Raw genomic sequence first — 13,186 nt, forward strand, 5'->3', positions numbered from 1 at the left:
ACAGACTAGCACAAAGACAAGACGAAGGAGCAAAGTGATCTGAGTCGAGCAGTCGCATAAACCATAGCAAAATCATGCATCAACACATATATATGAGGGTACAATGATGGCGTTAACGGCCAGTACAACCCCTGCTTTTCATTTGCCGTCATGGCGGCTCTCCTTCCCTCGTAACCGGCCATCCTCATTGGCGGCTTCTCAGCCCTCAAAGGCCCGCCTCTCTAGCACTCTGTAGCCGTTCTCATCCTCCTTCCACAGCACTGTCATCAACCCTTGGCGCACCCAACGCCCTCCTTATCACCTGGACCTGCCTGTGAGCATCCCTCTCTGACGTCTGCCAGCCCGCCACCTCTGTAAACAACGCCACCTCGTGGCCTTTCCAATTCCTCCTCCTACTGCCACCCTTGGCGGCGCATCATCTGCCCGACTGCTACACCGACCTTCCTCACCTCCTAGCAGATGGCGTCCTCTACTTGTGCACTAGGCCAGCCTTCTGGGGGCTACTGCATATGGCACATCCTTTGTGCTCACCTACTCCCCAGCTCACTCTCTTGCCAACTATATACTCTTCTTTTCCTCCTCCATGGCGGCCTTCTTTTTGCCACTTCAAAGCTGGAAAAAAAAACGATTTGTGAATGTTTTCTATTGAGCAACGACGGTGCCGTCGTTGCGCAAAGTGACAAAAGAGTAGTATTTATACTTTGAACGTACAATTTTTTTCCTATCTTGACTTTTTATACAGAATTTATACCACGTGTCAAATTTTCAATACTTAGTTCAAAATTGAACTTTCTTTTTCTCACTTTCTGCGATATCGCCACTTCAAAGTGAGAAAATAGGTAGAAAAAAGTCCGTTTTTCTCGAAAAACTCTAAAACTTGTTGTGGTGGCCAGGCCCCTGGCGGCCTTCTTTTTGCTCCGGCTCCTGTGTCGTCACCACTGTCCCCCCTGTTTTCTGCTGGCGCCCTCCTCTTGAGCCCTCTTGATGGCGGCCTCCAAAGCCTTGCCTTATGCAACCCCCTTTGCCGGCAGCCCCTCGGCTCCTTTTGCGCTCAGTTCACCTGCCTTCTGGCGGTCCCAATTAACTGCATACAACGCCCCCAATCCTTTGGCCATCCTCCCTACTGCTCCACCCTATTGGCGAGCCTTCTCCTCCCCTCAAACTGGCAGGGCCCCCCAGTGACATGGGCCACGCTGGCTCCTCCTCCTCCTCCTCCTGTCCCGTCAGCCCCCCAACCGACGGCCCCCCAGCTCAGACCAGCCCTCGGCTCCTCCTTGACCCTGGCCTGTGGTCCCCCTCTTCTGCGAGTAGGCCCCCTCTCCTCCTGTTTTGGCAACCACCCCGATGGCGACCTTCTCTCACATGCCGGGCAGATGGCAGCTTTCCATGCTCGGCCTCCTCCTACCTGCAGTGGCGCTTTTTCCCCTGCATGCCCACCACCTTGCAAAATTTCTTTTTTTATCAAGCTCTAATTTGACTTTCCCACCATGAAGCCATGCCTTCGTTTAGCTTTGCTCACCAAAGCATAACCACCCGATACAAAGACCAAGAGCAAGCTTCAAGGCTCTTATTCTGAAAGCATCTCCATGAGACTACCTCGCCAAGCAACACAATGCGATCACTTTTTCGGCTTTGAACTCAATGCGGCACCCGACATAACGTTATCGACCGCAATGATTAGGCCGGCTCAAGATTCATCTTGGTACCCCTTCTCTCGATCCAATAATACCTCGAAATGACGGGCCCGAAAAGCTGAGCCGTATAACACATCGAAGCTATAGTTTAGACACCTGTAAATATTCCGATCCGTAGAGCTCCAAAACCACAACTGGACCAGTAAAAAGCTGCACTTGTCCTGCCAAAGTCCGATACCATCAACTTGCTTGATGCCATATTCTTGCTCCTGACACTTCCACAGGTCGACACGGTTTGGGTGCACCATCATTGCCCACCCCCTCGTTGAGCATTCATGCTCAACCATAGCATTATGTAGATAATATCTGACTGCATAATAAGAGAACTGAAATAGTATATTCATAGATAGTAGAGAAATACGTAGAGAGAAACTTTAGCAGGTGTTCAAGCCCCCCGGATCAAATGGAAAGGCATGAGATGCCCCATGCGTGAAGTCAACTCCACCGGGATCAAAGTGATGGCATTGAGAACAGCCACCTGTCTGTAAAACATGTGTGAGCAATATATCTCGGCACCCCCAAACATGTAAATAAGCCACTCTGGTAGCCTCCCATAGCATGGTTCTTCAATAACCTGTATACATACGCATGCTTCATACCCAAAATGAGCGTATACACCCACATTTGAACCAATTGCATCACCTACAATCATTCCTCCCTTTGCTAGAGGGCTCTCCATAACAGAACACACATGCACAAGGCTTTGCAAACGGTGGAGAGCTTCGTAGCAAGCTACCTGCAATAACACCTTCATTAGGAGCGTAGCACATACCTTCAACACCTTGTTTTTTGCCCCTACTCACTCTTTAGCCACAAGAGCATGGGCTACTACCCCTTCAACCTGTTCTTCACGCGAGAGCGAGCTACATTGCTCGACCATAAACTCTTGACCATTAGCCTTAGCTACCTGCTCTTCAAACACCTGCTTGATCACCACATCATTCGACAAGCAAGACAAAAATTGTTCCCACACTTCATCACTTGCAAGGTTGACAGTACCCTCCTCTTTGCATGTGATCCCGCTCTCACAAGTTGCACATATACCTGTCTTCACAGCGTCAAATGCTGGAGCTCTCTCTCTACGGCTACACACCAACTCTGGAACCCTATAGTGCACCTCGACATGCTGGTCAAGGCAAGGTTGCCCCACCCCCTGCATAGATAAAGCATCTTGGCATACCTCTACTTCACCTTCACTCGAACTTGATGTAGATAGCAGATCGCTTTCATCCACTAGTCTTCAATGTCTTACACTTTTGCATGGTAGGCGACGTCAAGCATGGCTTTTCAATCTTCATCATAAGCCGCAAAATCCTCCACAGAACTGGAGCTTGGATCACTCCAAGCATCTTCGTCATCACATTCATATCCGCTACTAGCGGAGCTTGTTAAAGCTTCATCATAGGAGACTTCTTTATCAAGAATTGACTTCGTGCATACCTCTTGGTCGAATCTTCCATCCGATTGAGTCTTTGATACTTCCGTCTTGAAATCTCAGACAAAACAGGCTCGAACCCTCGACCATGATTGCCTATTGGCAACCTCCAAATTGTTGAACCAGGCCTTTGCATCACCTGTGACAAACCTCTAAGCTTTGCTTCGTTGGTCAGCATCGTGACATCATATACAACTCTAAATCGCATATCCAATCTTCTGCATCTTCCTCGCCAGTGAAAATAGGCGGTCCGCAATCTTGAATCATCTTCAAGCTGTAGGACTTCATTGAGGAGCAATCAGCAGGTCCTCAGTGGGGGCACCACTGATGGAAAGGGGGAACTAACCCACCACACTCCAAACTTACCTCTCTATAGCCCAGGGATTAACTTGCACGCCTAACCACACAGAATCACGCACACCGATACACAATCTGCAAACTGCAATTGCATATACTCGCCTTCGGACACCACCGGCTATACACACTCACACATGCACTTTAGCACAATAGATCCATCAACAAACCATCACACTCACCTTCGGACACCACCGGCTATACACACTGACACATGAGCACTTTAGCACAATAGATCCATCAACAAACCATCACCTGTATCCCACACATTGATGCATACACTCACCAAATCCTGTAAACACACTCACATCGAGAGGCCTCACACACCTCAACCGAAAACAAACCCACACCCAATCTGTAACCACAATCACTCTCTCTCTCTCTCTCTCTCTCTCTCTCTCTCTCTCTCTCTCTCTCTCTCTCTCTCTCTCTCTCTCTCTCTCTCTCTCTCTCTCTGCTCAGACACACTCCGGTGTGGTCTGGAGCCAACGCTACCACAGACTAGCGCAAGACAAGACGAAGGAGCAAAGTGACCCGAGTCGAGCACTCGCATAAATCATAGCAAAATCATGCATCAAGACACATATATATGCGGGTACAATGATGGCGTTAACGGCCAGTACAACCCCTGCTTTTCATTTGCGGTCATGGCGGCTCTCCTTTACTCGTAACTGGCCACCCTCGTTGGTGGCTTCTCATCCCTCAAAGGCCCGCCTCCCTAGCACTCTGTAGCCGTTCTCACTCTCGTTTCACAGCACTGTCATCAACCCCTGGCGCACCCGACACCCTCCTTATCACCTCGACCTGCCTTTGAGCATCCCTCTCTGACGTCTGCCAGCCCGCCACCCCTGTAAACAACGCCATCATAACTCCTGGAGCTCGTCAACTAGTGGAGCTAGATAAACATCCATGTTTTTTGCCTTGAACTTACCAGGTACAATCAAGCTTAAAATCAAATGACCCTTCTTGATAGCAAGCCACGGCGGGAGGTTGTAATTGATAAGGCACACAGGACAAGTGCTCCATGACGAGCTTCTCAAGCCAAATGGATTGACTCCATCCATTGCCATGCCCAAACGCAAATTGCGTGGTTTACTCTTAAAATGTGGCCAGGTATCTTCAATGTGCCTCCAAGCCTTCGAATCAGCGGGCACCCTAAATGTTGCGTCAGTGGATCTATTCGTAGAATGCCACCGCATCAACTTTGCAATGGAACCACAACGAAACATGTTTTTTATCCTAGGAATAATAGGGAAATGCCGCAACACTTTAGCTGGCACTGTCTCGCCAACTGCATCTTGTTTGTATGCATTGCTCCGCACTTAGGACACGACAGACAATCTGCAAATTCATTGCGAAAAAGAATGCAATCATTTGGACATGCATGAATCTTGTTGTAGTCCAAGCCAACTGAGGTCAGAAGTTGCTTTGCGTCTGGCCTGGTGGGGGGCATTTCATTGCCAGCCGGGAGAAGTTGCTCCCGCAATAACCTGTTTAAGCCACATTAAATTAAAAAGCTCTCCGAGCACATCACCGTTGCAATCGGAAAATCTCTTTTGTAAATTATGTACCTAAACAAAGCAGTGACGCTTGTATCTGACCACCCGTGCATTGACTGAAGATTCAAAAACGCCAGACAAGTACGAAGCACAGATATTTTGGCGCCTTCATAGATTGGTTGACGTGCCAACTTCCTCAACATGTCTTCAGGAGATAGGCGCACGGCTTCTGGTGCTTCTTCGTTCGCGTTCTCCTCGCTTGTTTGGAAGAAGGCATCCAGCATCTCCTCCATGCCGTCGTCTTCTGTCTGTAAGCCCTTTTCTGCTTCCATCCGTGGCTCTATATTGGTCGGACCTTCACGCATCATATTTTTTCTCTCTCTCTCAAATGTAGGTGCTATGTCGCGGAAATCAATGCCCGTTCCGTAGGAGTCGTATCGCAGATTCTGTACGGTTTCTCTAGCAAACTCTCCGTACTTGTGCACATGCTCATTACATATCCTACGCTTGCGCAGGATTTGATACTTGCAGAGCGTGCACGAGCATGCAAACTTTTCTTGAGAAACAAACGACACACTACTCACTAAATCAATTGTGCATACCAATGGCAAGTTTCTTCTACTACTATGTGGTGTAATATTGGCATGTTGGGTCATGGCTGGCACATGCATCCTAAGTGCCAACAAATAGCAGTTGATGACTTAGTTGACTGTGATGCCCCAAATGCAAGACCAAAACTACAGGAGAGAAGCATGGGAGGGTTGCTATCATGACCAATGCCTTGATTGGTAAGGATGGTGAGAGGGGATGCTAATGCATCTAAAGAATTCGTCGTTCAATGCAAACACTATATCCAAAGAAGGATACCAGCTCTCTATTAGTCTATTTAGAGGGCCACTACCACTCACCAGGGTCCCATATCAATTGTGTGAGGGGGACGTCTCTAGCCTAATCACAATTTCGTTGTCTCCTTAGAGAGAAACATAGGATGTTAAGACAAGACATCATGCGAAGGGAGCCCATTACTTAATTCATTCCCAAGAGACCTCAAATTGACCTCATAATTCTTGAACTCAACACACACACACACACACACACACACACACACACACACACACACACACACACACACACAGAGCACGAGGGCGGGGGTAGGGACAAACTTGCCATGATTAGGAGGAGTATGTTGGAGCTTGGCATGACCAACTAGAAGGAGATTTGTCCTTAGTCAATCCACAAGAATGTAGAGAGTAACTACACTTCATTTGTTGTTTGATCTTACACTCGAAAAGGTAGACATAGTGTTGATCCAAAAGATAGATTTGTGCTTGGTTGATGTGAACGTGGAGGGCACTTAGACCTTGTGTGTTGTCATACATTGTCATCTAGAAGTAGTTATAGTGGTGGTTGATGCACAAGTGTATTAAAGAGCTATAAAATCTCACTTGAGAATCATGGGCATTTGCCCTCTCTTTGAAGGGAAGGAGAACTCGTTGCTTCAATTGACGCACATGTAGCCGCGGCAACGCCGGGTCACATACTAGTCATTAATAAAAATATGATCACTCCTCATGCAAAGCTAAAAGGTCTAAGTTATTGTTTCAGATTGACACACAAGAAGATTTAGAATTTTTCTCATGTAGGAAAACGAAGGCTTTTTCAGTGTTTTTCATACAATGCATAACATCAGGAGCTTCTGTTCGAGAGGCACAGCATACCTAGCTAAGTACGATTGGGGGCAGGGGACCGCCCCCCCCCCCCCCCCCCCCCCCCCCCCCCCCCCACCGGGCCGACGGTCCCCTGCCCCCAATCGTACCTAGCTAGGTATGCGGTGCCTCCCTCATAGAAGCTCCTGATGTTGAGGTAAGTCACAATGTGGGAATTATTGTGAGAATTTGTCCAAAACTTCTTGTGACAGACACTGAGAACCTCCGTAATTGAATTGAGCTACATCCTTATCTATCTCTATCATGGATTACCCTTGCTTAGGTATCTATCTCTATCATGAACTATCGTAGATAATACGATTAACTGAGACTGAAAATGTGAGTTTATCTGGTTATTACATTATTATTGCTATTAATTATTAGCAAATGGGCAAAGAAGGTGATAGCCCATGTGAATCTTTCCTAACAAGTTTGATACTAGTTGTTTCCTTGTTTGAGGCCATCGGTATTATGGGAATGAGCAGAAAACATAGAAAATAAAAGAAAGATACCTCTTCTTTTTTCCTTCCATTGTCTAGACATAGGTAGCTGGCCTACATCTACAGTGGTACCACATTGCTTAATTTCAAAAGAACTTTTTATCCAATCTTCAACATGCGATATTGGGAATTAACACAAGAAGTTTTAGAACTTTTCTCATGTAGGAAAACTGAGTCTTTTCCAGTGTTTTTCATACAATGAATAACATCATGAGCTTCTGTTCGAGAGGCACCGCATACCTAGCTAGGTATGCGGTACCTCCCTCACAAAAGCTCATGATGTTGAGGTAAGTCACAATGTGGGAATTATTGTGAGAATTTGTCCAAAACTTCTTGTGATTGTGCATCCATACTATTAGAACCATACATGTCTAGTGATGGATTGGCTTTAAATGTAGGATTGTAATGTATTATTTCTATATCCTTGTTAAACGAGGACCAACAATGTGATGCTAGAAAGCTAAAACTATTGAAGAATTATTTGCACCCACACTCATTCAGAACCGTGCATGAAATTAATCTTTAGCTTATGAAATAACTTCTTACTTATCGACAAGGTCATCACCTAAGATCGCTAATTTTTCAATAGTTTTAGCTTTCTAGCATCGCATTGTTGGTCCCCGTTTAATGAGAATATACACTTGGCTTGTAAAGCACAATTTATTGTTGGATTATAACATCAGTTAGGGTTGTAGCCTGAGAAAGAATAAAGTACATAGTTTTTATATAACTGTAGCTACTTTTAAGAGAAAAAGAATTGAAAGAAAAGAGGATTGAATCTTTATACTATATTTAAAAAGGAAGGACTTTTGATCCACCTGGTGGGATCTAAGACCTTCCTTTCCCCTTTTCTCCCCTTCCTGCATGGCCACACAATGCATTCAGCTTCCATGCTTGCAACATAGCTGCCACACACACAATTTTGAATTACGGGGCAGCTCTTGAACTGCTACCTATGCAAGCACCAGGAAGGGCAGTGATAAGCCCTAGGAAGAAGCGGGAAGGGCAGTGATCCCCCTTCAAATGTGGTTAGCAAGAAGCACAAAAGGGTGCATACAAGATCTCAATATGTGGGCACCCCTCGCGTGGTGCTTCTATAGTATCTCTGCTTCTATATAAAGCCAAGACTAGGCACTCTTTCTCCTTCCACAAGCAAGAGATTGGTTCCAAGAAGGTTAGCACATAGGTATGTGTCAATGTTTGTGCATGTGTGTGTGTGTGTGTGTGTGTGTGTGTGAGAGAGAGAGAGAGAGAGAGAGAGAGAGAGAGAGAGAGAGAGAGAGAGAGAGAGAGAGAGAGAGAGAGAGAGAGATGTTACCATACATACGTGGTAGTGATGTGTGTGAACACACTTAGGACCGTCGGGGCATCTTTTCACTCACTAGGAGGTTTTTTCCCTCTTGCATTATATATATGCCCATCACTCTAGGGCTAACTTATCTTTTCATTGTGCACTAAGTAATACTACTCTCTATTGCATGCCTTGAGCTTCTTCATCTTCTCCAAGATGTGCGTGTTTCCCTGTAACCCTATTTCCAACAATTGGTATCATAACAAGTTGCATCCTCTCGGGCTTAGTTGCCAACACTGCCAACACACGCTCGCTCACTTTTTCACATTCGAGTGAGCTTTGGTGAGCTTTAGCAGGTCGGAAAATGCTTCGGGATAGCTCGTAGAGCTTAGTATGCTTAGAATTTCCATTCACGCTCATTTCGGCCTCCGTTTCCACTACATTCAATGCTGTGCACACAATTCCATCCATTTGTGCAAAATTTTTGTCAGTGTCATTTCATAACATGTCCCTTATAATCTTCTTCGGGTTGTGCTATATAGCATGTGTTGGTCCCACTTTCTTTCTCCTCTTTTTGGGCGGTTTTCATATTAGCTGCATGCACTTGCCATGGTTGACAGCAACACTGATGTGTTCAAGATGTTTGCTACTGAGGATAAATTGGATGGGGACATGCAATTAGGCTAAAATTGCATTGCTGCATAAAGAGTTGGAGTTGAAGATTATGCATAAAGAAGATGAGATGGATACTTTCCTTATTGGTATCAATGATACTAATGAGCAACTTAGACGAAGTTATTTCTAATAGTCCCTTGTGCAGACTGTTCTTGATGCTTTTCCAAATTCTTACTAGACTTTTGCTAGTACTTGGAGACTTATGACCCAAGGAAATCCTAATGTTTTCAAGTTTGATGCATTATGCACATTTCCTATTGCAAGAGTCACTTTCAAGAAAAAACAGGGCTAAACAACGTGCAGTTGAATAGGCCTACCTATTTCTAATGCTTCTGCTGGCAACAGTTTGTCTGGAGATTCTAGTGATGCGTTGCCATTATTGTAAAGCTAATGATCACTTGATCAAGCAGTGTCCTAAATTGAAGGCAAAAGAGGTTGGTTCCACTACAAGTGCAGCTATTGTAGAATCTTCTTCGAAAGGAGATTGTGATGCTGATGGAGGTGTAGAGTGGACATTTAGTATAGAGTGCGCTTATGATCTTTCTATCCATGATGCATGTATACCGGTTGCTGAAGATTCACATGTGTGGTACTTTGATAGTGATGCTACAAATCACATTACATCACATCATGAGTTGTTTACCTCACTAGAGTCTGCCCCTCATGGAAATACAGTCATTTGTGCCAACAATGCCTCTTATCCTGTCTAGGAAGTTGTAAAGATTGTGCTTACTGTTGTGAATGACAGTTATTTCACACTTGTTGATGCACTTTATGTACCTCGGATCAAGAAGAACCTTTTGTATATATTTGCACTTGCGAGACTAGGCCTTGTTGTCAAATTTGTGGATGACAAATGAACAATTCATGATCTCAATTTTGGTAATAAAATTGTTTCATCTAGTATTTTGTTTCGTGGGTTGTATAAGCTCACTTTGTATGACAAGTGTGGGAAGAATTATGCAAATGCAGTTATGGATGCAAAGGTTGTTTCACATGCAAAACTTTGGCATACATGTTTTGGGCATCTAAATTTTACCAATTTGTTACGTTTGCAGAAATCTGACATGGTTGCTTCTTTGTCACTTCTTGAAGCACCTGTGAAGCATGTTTGTGAAGGCTATATTTTGGGTAAGATGCACCATTCAAAATTTTTGAAGAATGGTTCAGTCAGGGATACATGCAATCTGCTTGTGCACAATGATGTTTAAGGACCCATGCAAACTTTGTCCTTGGGTGATTACCTCTACTTCGTGACTTTCATTGATAATTACTCCAGGCATTCATGGGCATATCTGCTTAAAGCTGGGTCTGAAGTGTTTATGTGCTTCAAGCAATTTCTGGCTATGGCACTATGGCTAAAAATGTCTCTAAATGTACTATGGGCACCCTTCTTCAAATCGAGGGGGGGAGTATATGTCTCATGAGTTTAATGCATTTTTGGCTAGTTGTGGGATAAAACACCAGTGTACAGTGCCGTATACACCTCAACAAAATGGTGTTACTGAAAGGAAAAATAGGTCACTTACGTAGCATTAGGAACGGAAGGGGTCTAAGGGGGCCTCTTTATTTGCCATGGGATTAAAAAGGAGATTATGGAAGGGCCAAATGGGTGGATGCCATGTGTACTGAAATGGTGGGTATGGCAAGGCCTAAAAGTAAGTGGTCAAACGTGTACTCTTTTATAAAATACAAAGAGAAAATCTCTTATAATTTCCAACAAAATGAACTTTTCTCTAAATAGTTGAGTAAAAACCAATCCTTTCTCTCTCTACTGGCTGCCAATTTCTCCCCCCCTCTCTCCTAAAAGGGGTCCCTCCAAAAACGTGCTGATCTGACCCTCCCTCTCTCTCTACTGTACCATCTCTCACTTCTCTTCACTTCACCTTGTTTCTCTTTTCTTCCTTTCAGTTTTCCCTCCCAAAAGATTTGCAGCAGAAGTTTGAACCTCCTTTCCCTCCTCAAGCTTACTCCATTCTTGAGGGCTGCATTCTCCTTATACTGAAGTTCTCCATTTACTCCATGGGCTTCACTAAACACCTCTAGCTAAAGCTGAAGTCTACAACATATCCTTCTGCTACATCATACCTATTTATTTCCTCAACAGGTTTCTTGCATTAAGCTCTCTAGAGAGGATCTACTTCCCTCTCAAGCTTTGCAACATTTCTTCCACATTAAGACAACAAGCAGGTGGAACAATATAGAAGTAAGTGGAATCACTCACCTTTGTGTACCATCAAGATTCTTGCTCTTTATACAACCGAGAACATGGATGTGCAATGTCTAATCATAAGTGTTTGTGTGTAGGTTGTGCCACTATTTCCCATGGCATCATCAGGTACTCGACGGCTTAGGAGTGTCATTGACTCCATTTCATGCAGCAATGTACAAGACGACAATGGATATTGGGTGACGATGGAGTTAAAACAAATGATGTGGGTGACAATGCAGCTCAGCTCAAGAGGTGCACACAAGGTCTCAAGGAGACACATGGCTTCTTGAGCACACCATTGGAAGGGAAGAATCATGGAGTTCAAGCAAACACAAGACGGCAAGAGGCTTGCGAAGGTGTAGCATGTGTATGTTGCTTCACAACTGAAGCTAGAGACAGCAGTGGCTTCATCGAGGTTTCTTGCAAATTGTAATTTTTACTCCTCTTGCAATTTTTTCGGTTATCTATTTAGTATTTCTGCCTTGTGTGTTGCTTTTGATGACTGTAAGATTTCCATTGCTTTTTGTTCATGTTTACAGATGTTTTTCCATCCGATTTTTAGAGTGGGAGCCAATAGAGTCCTTCACTGGAACTTTTGAGGCCATCCACTCTGAGCTTGGCAAATTGCTCTATGTTGGTTGTCAGTCCTCTGAGCTTGCCTCACGTGACATGTTTTTTTATGATCATACTTATGTCACACCTAGGCGAAATGGATATGGTACTCTATCTCTGGTTCACTCGCCAATCTTGGAGAGTTTGGAATGGCCTAAGCTAGACAGTGCCTTGATCGCAGCAACCAAAAGGAAAATCGAGGTGGATGTGCAAGCAGCAATGAAGTGTACCTATGGTTCCCATAAAGCCACAGTAACATGGTTTATGTCTCTTCATGTGTTTGTTTATATTTCGACTTCAGAGTGTTCACAGGACACCAACAATGTGGACTTGCAAAGGGGGAAGTGAGATCAACGGGTTTCTTGCAGGTGGATGGGAAACTAAGGTGGTCAACCACCACGGAGATAGAATCAAGTGCTCTGTAGTTGCTAACAAGGTGGTGTTCAGATACCATATTGCAAAGCAAAGCTTGTCGATGGTCTTTCCCTATAGAAGATGGAAGCTCACGATGGGAGAATGGGAGGCACTAGACTCTGAGGTTGCTGCTAGAGAATCAATTGACCTGCAAATACATCTCCACGACGATGCAGTGCACCACATTACAGTGAAGAATGACTGGCATCTTAGTCACCTTCGCGAGTATCTTAATCGCAGATATAACTTGCCCAAACAATATCTCTTTGTAATCAATGAAAAGATTGTTCCCTCCAGGAAGGAGAAGAGCGTTCTGTGTGAGAACATTCCTTTTCCGCGATACATTTTTGTAAAAGCTTGGAACTGACATGGATTTTGTCACATTAATACATACGGTGTTTTGAATCTCGTTTCTGCGCATACTTGTTTATTCTCAGCTTGTTCAAGTTTTCGATTGAAACGTGCAACTTATTTGTTGCAGAGCACAAATGTTTTCAATGTTGGTGTCTTTCAATGCTTGGTTGCGTGATTTTTTTTAAAATAAAAGTTTTAAGTTATTTTGACATTAATTTAAGTGCTTTTAAAAAAGTGACTTTGGGTATATAAGCGACTTTCTAGTTTTTAAACTTCATATCTCACATTCACAAAACTCTAGCTCTAACCTCTCTTCGCATCTTCTTCGCAAAAGAACCCATGGCAACGTCTACTGATGCACTTCTCACACAATTAGAAAGGGTAGGACTTGTAGATCGAGCACATGAACTACTCAGTGTGTTCGAGGGGACAATTGACAT

General features: G+C 44.3%; 1 pseudogene; it reads right to left on the reverse strand.

Moving 5' to 3' along the window:
• Window positions 1–2,068: 2,068 nt before the first annotated feature.
• On the reverse strand, window positions 2,069–3,316 carry LOC147447432 (uncharacterized; annotated as a pseudogene).
• Window positions 3,317–13,186: the final 9,870 nt, after the last annotated feature.

The sequence above is a fragment of the Adiantum capillus-veneris genome, chromosome 11 (genome assembly GCF_014529385.1).
Source record: "Adiantum capillus-veneris isolate H3 chromosome 11, ASM1452938v2, whole genome shotgun sequence".
Lineage (NCBI taxonomy): Eukaryota > Viridiplantae > Streptophyta > Polypodiopsida > Polypodiales > Pteridaceae > Adiantum > Adiantum capillus-veneris.